The 6,000-nt window shown below is 27.8% G+C and overlaps 1 protein-coding gene across 2 annotated transcripts in view; it reads right to left on the minus strand.

Annotated features, from left to right (window-relative positions):
- Window positions 1-5,241, minus strand: part of LOC107443818 (rho GTPase-activating protein 39) — a 109,836-nt gene extending 104,595 nt beyond the window's left edge. The window contains exon 1 of one of the 2 annotated variants that reach the window (XM_071180108.1): window positions 5,089-5,241. The gene's annotated coding sequence lies outside the window, so the exon portion shown is untranslated. The remainder of the gene's footprint in view (window positions 1-5,088) is intronic. The other variant, XM_016057818.3, reaches the window with a different exon arrangement.
- Window positions 5,242-6,000: the final 759 nt, after the last annotated feature.

Consider the following 6,000-nt stretch of genomic DNA (forward strand, 5'->3'; position numbering starts at 1 on the left):
TAGATATAAGTGAAACGGCTATTCATCATTAAAATGTTCTTAATTTACAAAAATTTGAGAATGAAAAAAAAAATTTTTTTTTAATTTTAAAACTACTTTTTTGGATGTTATATTTTAGTCCAAATATAATTCTGATAATATAGCAGATTATTTAGTTACAATCAGACTTTTTTTCCAGACTTTTTCAATAAATACCAAAATGTATTTTTGCTCGTAATTAGAGAGTCAGACAAAAATATGTAAAAAGGACACCGGTGTCCTATCTGCGTCAATGGTTTAAGGCACTGAACTGTCATTGTGAAGAACTAAGGTTTGAACCCCAATTGCGACTTGAAGCCCACCCAATTTCAGATCGATGGATACCAGCTTGCCTGGGAAGTAAAGGCGGCATGTGGACAGTGCTAACCACATTGCCACAATCATGCCATTGGACACGATATTGAGAAGCATTAACCTGCATGACCCTCTTGGCTAACGACGGGCTGTTGCGGGAATGCTTAGTTATAAGATAGGGATGTCGAGAAAAAGGCCCGGTGGTAATAGTTTGAATTTGTTTTTGGAATTTGTATTGGAATCAAAACTTTCAAATACCGAGGCGATCACATTAAAAGGCAAGCAGTAAATATTTCAAAAAATAAAATTATAAGTGACAGACCCTTTTGGTGGTGCATAAGACAGACAAAATAAGTAGAAAATAAAAGATGATTTGTATTCTTTCTTCAATTCTTATAAAGTAAATGAAGATTCAAGAATGTCTAACTAACCGCAAATCATTTGAATATCAGTCGTTTGGGAACATCTTTTTTTACTTTTATAAAAATGCAAATGATAGATAAATGGTATCTATAGTAGACAAAACAAACAAGGTTTTAGTTTTAATGTTTGAAAATGGTTTTTCAGGTTTTTTCCCCCCTTCTGTTTTTAATGTTTTCTTTTTTAATGTTTAAATCTCCAGGATATATCCCTTTTTGTGATAAATATATGTTTATTTTAATTATTTTTGAACATATCTATCTTCCGTTTTGTTCAATAAAGGTTGTTTGTCCATTTATAAAGAAAAGAAGAAGAAAAATTGTTCGTAATTAGAGAGTCAGAAATAATAAATCGTAGATCTGCTCATAAAATGAGCATTTGTATAAAAATAACCATTTTAATTTTCAAAAGCAAAATATCTCAAAAATCAAAATGATTTCTGCTAGTGTATTAAAAAATTAAAAAGATATAGTTAAAATTAAATAATGAAACTATATATTTTAATTATATGAAAATATATATTTAATATGTTGAATTCTTAAAATTATTCAATACAAACTTATTAAAAGGAAAGGGGCGGAGCTTGAACCTAATAATGAATAAAATAGAAGTCAATATCTCTGCATGCCGTTTAGGAAAAAAAAAATTTATAAAACATATGCAGTAATGAAATTTTGATAGTTAACAGTGATATTTAAAGTAACAGTATCGTTAATAGATTAAAACTTAAGACTTGTATTCATCAAAATTGTTGCAGCTAACTTTTTAGAGGTCGAATTTTTGGACGAGTCCCGAAATCATCTGATTTCTATTCATCATTTTTCTTTCACAACATATGTATCAAAGTTGTGATTTTTCTTCTTCTTAGTAACTATACCTTGTTGATAGTCTGTGATCAAAATTGCTTTTTCAATCTTAGATTTTTAAACTTATATCATTTCGATTCTATAATTAATCAACCGACACCTCATAGAATGTTATTTAAAACTGAGTTTATTTTTATTTTAAACAAATTATAGTAACTTAAAAAACCGTAAGCTAACCGTTGGAGATTTTTGTGGTTTTCCTCTCCATGAAACGCAAATGCTGGTTAGTTCCATAAAAACGTCCTCGACGAAGGCAAATTTCTCCCAATGAAATTCCCTTGTCTTCTGGATTGGGTTCGAAATTACAAGACAATGTTGAACATTAGTAGCCGTAAATCTAAAATTTGGTCGGCTGTTCAACGACGGTTATAAAATGCTTATTTGCATTATTTTGTTACCTTTTCGCAGATAAGGATATTACAGAGTTTAAAAGTAAAAGAAAACTAATAAATCTCTAACTCTCATAATTGTTAAATTTGTTAATGTTATTGCTTGCAAGAAAAATCACAGAGAATAACTTCGTTCGATGCCAGCAATATTAGTACTAATGAGTCATAATTCGTGCTTATTATTTATGGAGAATGACAAAATATGTGTGAATATTAAGCGGAATTCGCTGAGCTTCACGAATTAGGTCAAACTGAGACGCCTTTTTTGCAGACATAGCACAGACGCGATGGAAGTAAATACCGAGACAATGCATGCATCGTTAGCATTCCACTGCCTCGTTAGACAGAGAAAGGAAAATAAACAATTAATTTTGCTTTTTCTGGAACTTAACCCCTGCCCCCTGAAAACAATGAGAGATGGATTTGATTGAAATTTAGGCATTTTTATGTTTACATAATTCTACAGCATGAACTTACGAAATTATTTTTTTGAAAGTTAGGCTGAAATAAAAATTAAATGAAAAAAGACACAGCACGTTTTTTAACGATACTCATATAGATGGAATCATTAAGACATCCAAGCGCAAATTTTAAATTGTCTCTTTTGAAAACAACTTCTTCATTACTGTGTGCTCTATAATTGCGTCAGTTTTCATCGTTCTTCCGATGTCATTTAAATACGAACAGCATGGTTATTACTGATATAATCTCCTTTTTTTTTTTTCCTGCAATCTTTTTTCTCTTCAACAAGAGTTTACTGTTTTTTTAATTTTTTTTATTGATTGAATTCTTAACTATAACTCTTAAGACGCTTTTCATAATAAATACTCAGTGCTGTTGTTATTAATAATTGTTTAAGAAATCAAATATGCTATAGGATTTATTAACATTTATAAATAAAATACAGGTAATTAATGCATTAAAAAAATCTTGTAAATCAAATGCCATTAATAAAAAAATTTCAGAACTGATTTTTTAAAAATAACTTCACGTTTTTTAATAATAATTAAAAATTTTAGAATATAATTAAACTTTCACAATATCTTTCGCATGGCATCAGAACACGTTCCCTTGACATATTCAAGAGGATTTGACTAGGTAGTTATTTTTAAATTTGCAGTAATACGGCAACAATACTCTTTTTTTAATATTTTTTAATGCCGATGTGCTCAGCGTGTTTTTTTATTCATGACATTTTGGTAACCTTAAATATCATATTGTGTTGTGCATTAATTTCCATAGCATCGAGATTTAACATTAATTTTCCGTGCGACAAAATTAAGATGCAAGAAAAAATGTTTGAACACCCAGAATAACTTTTATTCTAATATTCAGATTATCATATATTTGGGCTCAATTTTAATGGTTCGAGAGGGAGACCTTATATATGTTAATTAAATGTAGGAGACGATATTCTAAGTTACGAAATCAGACAAAAAAAAAACATTTTCTCTGATAAACATTATTTTTCTTTCGAAGAATTCCTTACCCTCAGAACATAGAAGAATATAGCAATCTGGAAAATATGGCCTCCCAAAAAAATCATATTAAATTTCAATTTCTCGGGGTATTCGATCAGTTTCGTTCAAATTTTGCAATTTGCTATATAAAATTAACAGTTTTAAAATGATGCAAAAATATTTTTTCTTTACAAAAAACGTTTTTTTCTGCTTTTATTAAACAAGAATTTAAAAAAAATACTTTAAAAAGTTTTTTTTTTTCATGGAAATATATTTGAATAAACGAATTTCATTACAAATTCGCTTTAAAAGTTCTGGAGATACAGCGAAATACGCAAAAAGTTAAATTTACATCACAGGAACACTTTATCTTTTTCATTTTGAGGGTCAGAAATCCAAATTATTCAAAGAAAGTACGTTTTTGTGTGCTTCGTAACTTAAAATATCGTCTGCTACAACAAATTAATATATTTGAGTGGTTACTCCCTGGAACCAAAGATTTAGTCCTTATACTAGAAAATCCGATCATTAGATCAATGGCTATACAGAATGCTTCGTTTATTTATTCATTTTTCTGCACTATATACACATAGTTTTTAATAAACCAATATATACTTGAAAACAATAAAAAAAAAACCTTTGAAAAAAATTTTTTTTTATTCAAATTATATTAAATTTATAAAAATTAATATCAAATGATAAAATCTTAACATCGAACATAATAGTTTTAACAATAAATTTAATTATACTGAAAATTATTGGTTCGTTTCAGAACTCAATTACTCATTTAAGAATTAAGTGTCTCAAAGAAGCAGAGGTATTTTTATCAATATTTCATCTAATAAATATATATCAATATTTTATCTAATTTCAGAAAAAACAGTTTTTGTTTTCCGTTATTTAAACTACCATACCACAAATTTATTTGTTGCTGTTATTTTTCAGTTACAATAATAAAATTACAAACAACTTTGGATTGAAAACTTCGTGTTGCATTCTAATCTTAACTAAATGTTCTTTTATTACAAATTGTAAGTACTTATACTTTAAGAAAATATGTTTTCCGTATGTACTGTTTGACTGCGATATAAATAATGTAATACTTTTACTAACGAAGAATTAAAGATGGCGCGATTTTAACAATTTTAAATAGTTTACAACAGTACAGCTAATTGTTGAAACTTTGGAAATAATTACATATTTTAGAAACTATTCACATGATAATCGTTCGTGTTTTAACATACACATTTTAGGAACATAACTAAAAAATCATAAGTTTGAAAATTATTAAAAATTTTTCATTAGAAAAGCTTACATTCAAATTAAAATATAATGCAGCATTAAAAAAATAATCGTCAATTTAACTACTGACATAAGTCAATTTAACATTAAATAATATTACATTAAATATTTTTCATAACAAGTACTACATGAGTAATTCAAATATGTAATATTTAAATTACACAGTGAGCAAATTAATGTTTTTGGACTACCCAGAATCAAAAAATGATATTATTATAAAGGAAAAAAGTTGTTTAAAGCAAGTCATTGGAATCTGACCTATCAATAACATAATCATTATTTTTGTAATAAAACATCGAGCATGTAACAATTATTTACCATTTATCCATCGTCTTTGTCTTCCATGTATTCTATTTAAAATATTAAATACCCACAATTTGAATAAAAGTAAGCAGATTGAAAATCTAGAGATACTGAAACACTCTCTCACTAAAATGTAAACAAATATTCTCTGCAGTTAGCCAGAGGGATTCTTTCAGTTTGAACATCCGCATGGAGCGATAGCGCCCTCTATGAAATAGTTTTATAACTGTTTTATGTGAAGCGTCTTCCGAAAGGGAAAAAATGATTTTGAACTTTTCTTTTTTTTCTGTAAAAGAATTCAAGTAAGAAGTTTTTAATATTTTGAAGGAGTTTCTACTTTATAATTATATTTACAACTCATTTTAAAAAAAAACACATTTTACTCATTACGTAAGTTTAAACAAGAGAAAGAATGCTCTAAAAAACTGAGTTGATATAAAATTTATATGTGATATAAAATTAACTAGAAAAGAAACCGATTGAAGCTTGGTCAAATTAAGGGGGGTGCTACCGGGGCTGCAACCCCATACCCCAGTACTCCACATTTTTTCGGTACCTTTCAGGGGCTCAATAATTCGAAGAAATAAAACGGGTTTTTTCAGCTTATTTAAAATTAATAAAAATACATATATTTTTAATTTCACAAAATGGAAAATGAAAATAAAGCTTCGTTGTTGAATGCATTACTCAACAATGATGTGTTAGGTAAATTTCCAAGGCTCCTTCTCCCAATTTTCTAATTTTATAGACCATCATCGTTTATTTAGATTTATTGAAGTTTGGTAATTCTAAATAACTTTCTGCAACCACTTATGAAACAATAAAAAAAAATAAAAAAATTCCAGTAGGTTATGGAAATACTGCAATGTAAGAAGTTTTGCAAAAGTTGGGAATACTTTTTTTTTTCGTGTTTGTTTCTCTTTCTAC

The sequence above is a fragment of the Parasteatoda tepidariorum genome, chromosome 1 (genome assembly GCF_043381705.1).
Source record: "Parasteatoda tepidariorum isolate YZ-2023 chromosome 1, CAS_Ptep_4.0, whole genome shotgun sequence".
Lineage (NCBI taxonomy): Eukaryota > Metazoa > Arthropoda > Arachnida > Araneae > Theridiidae > Parasteatoda > Parasteatoda tepidariorum.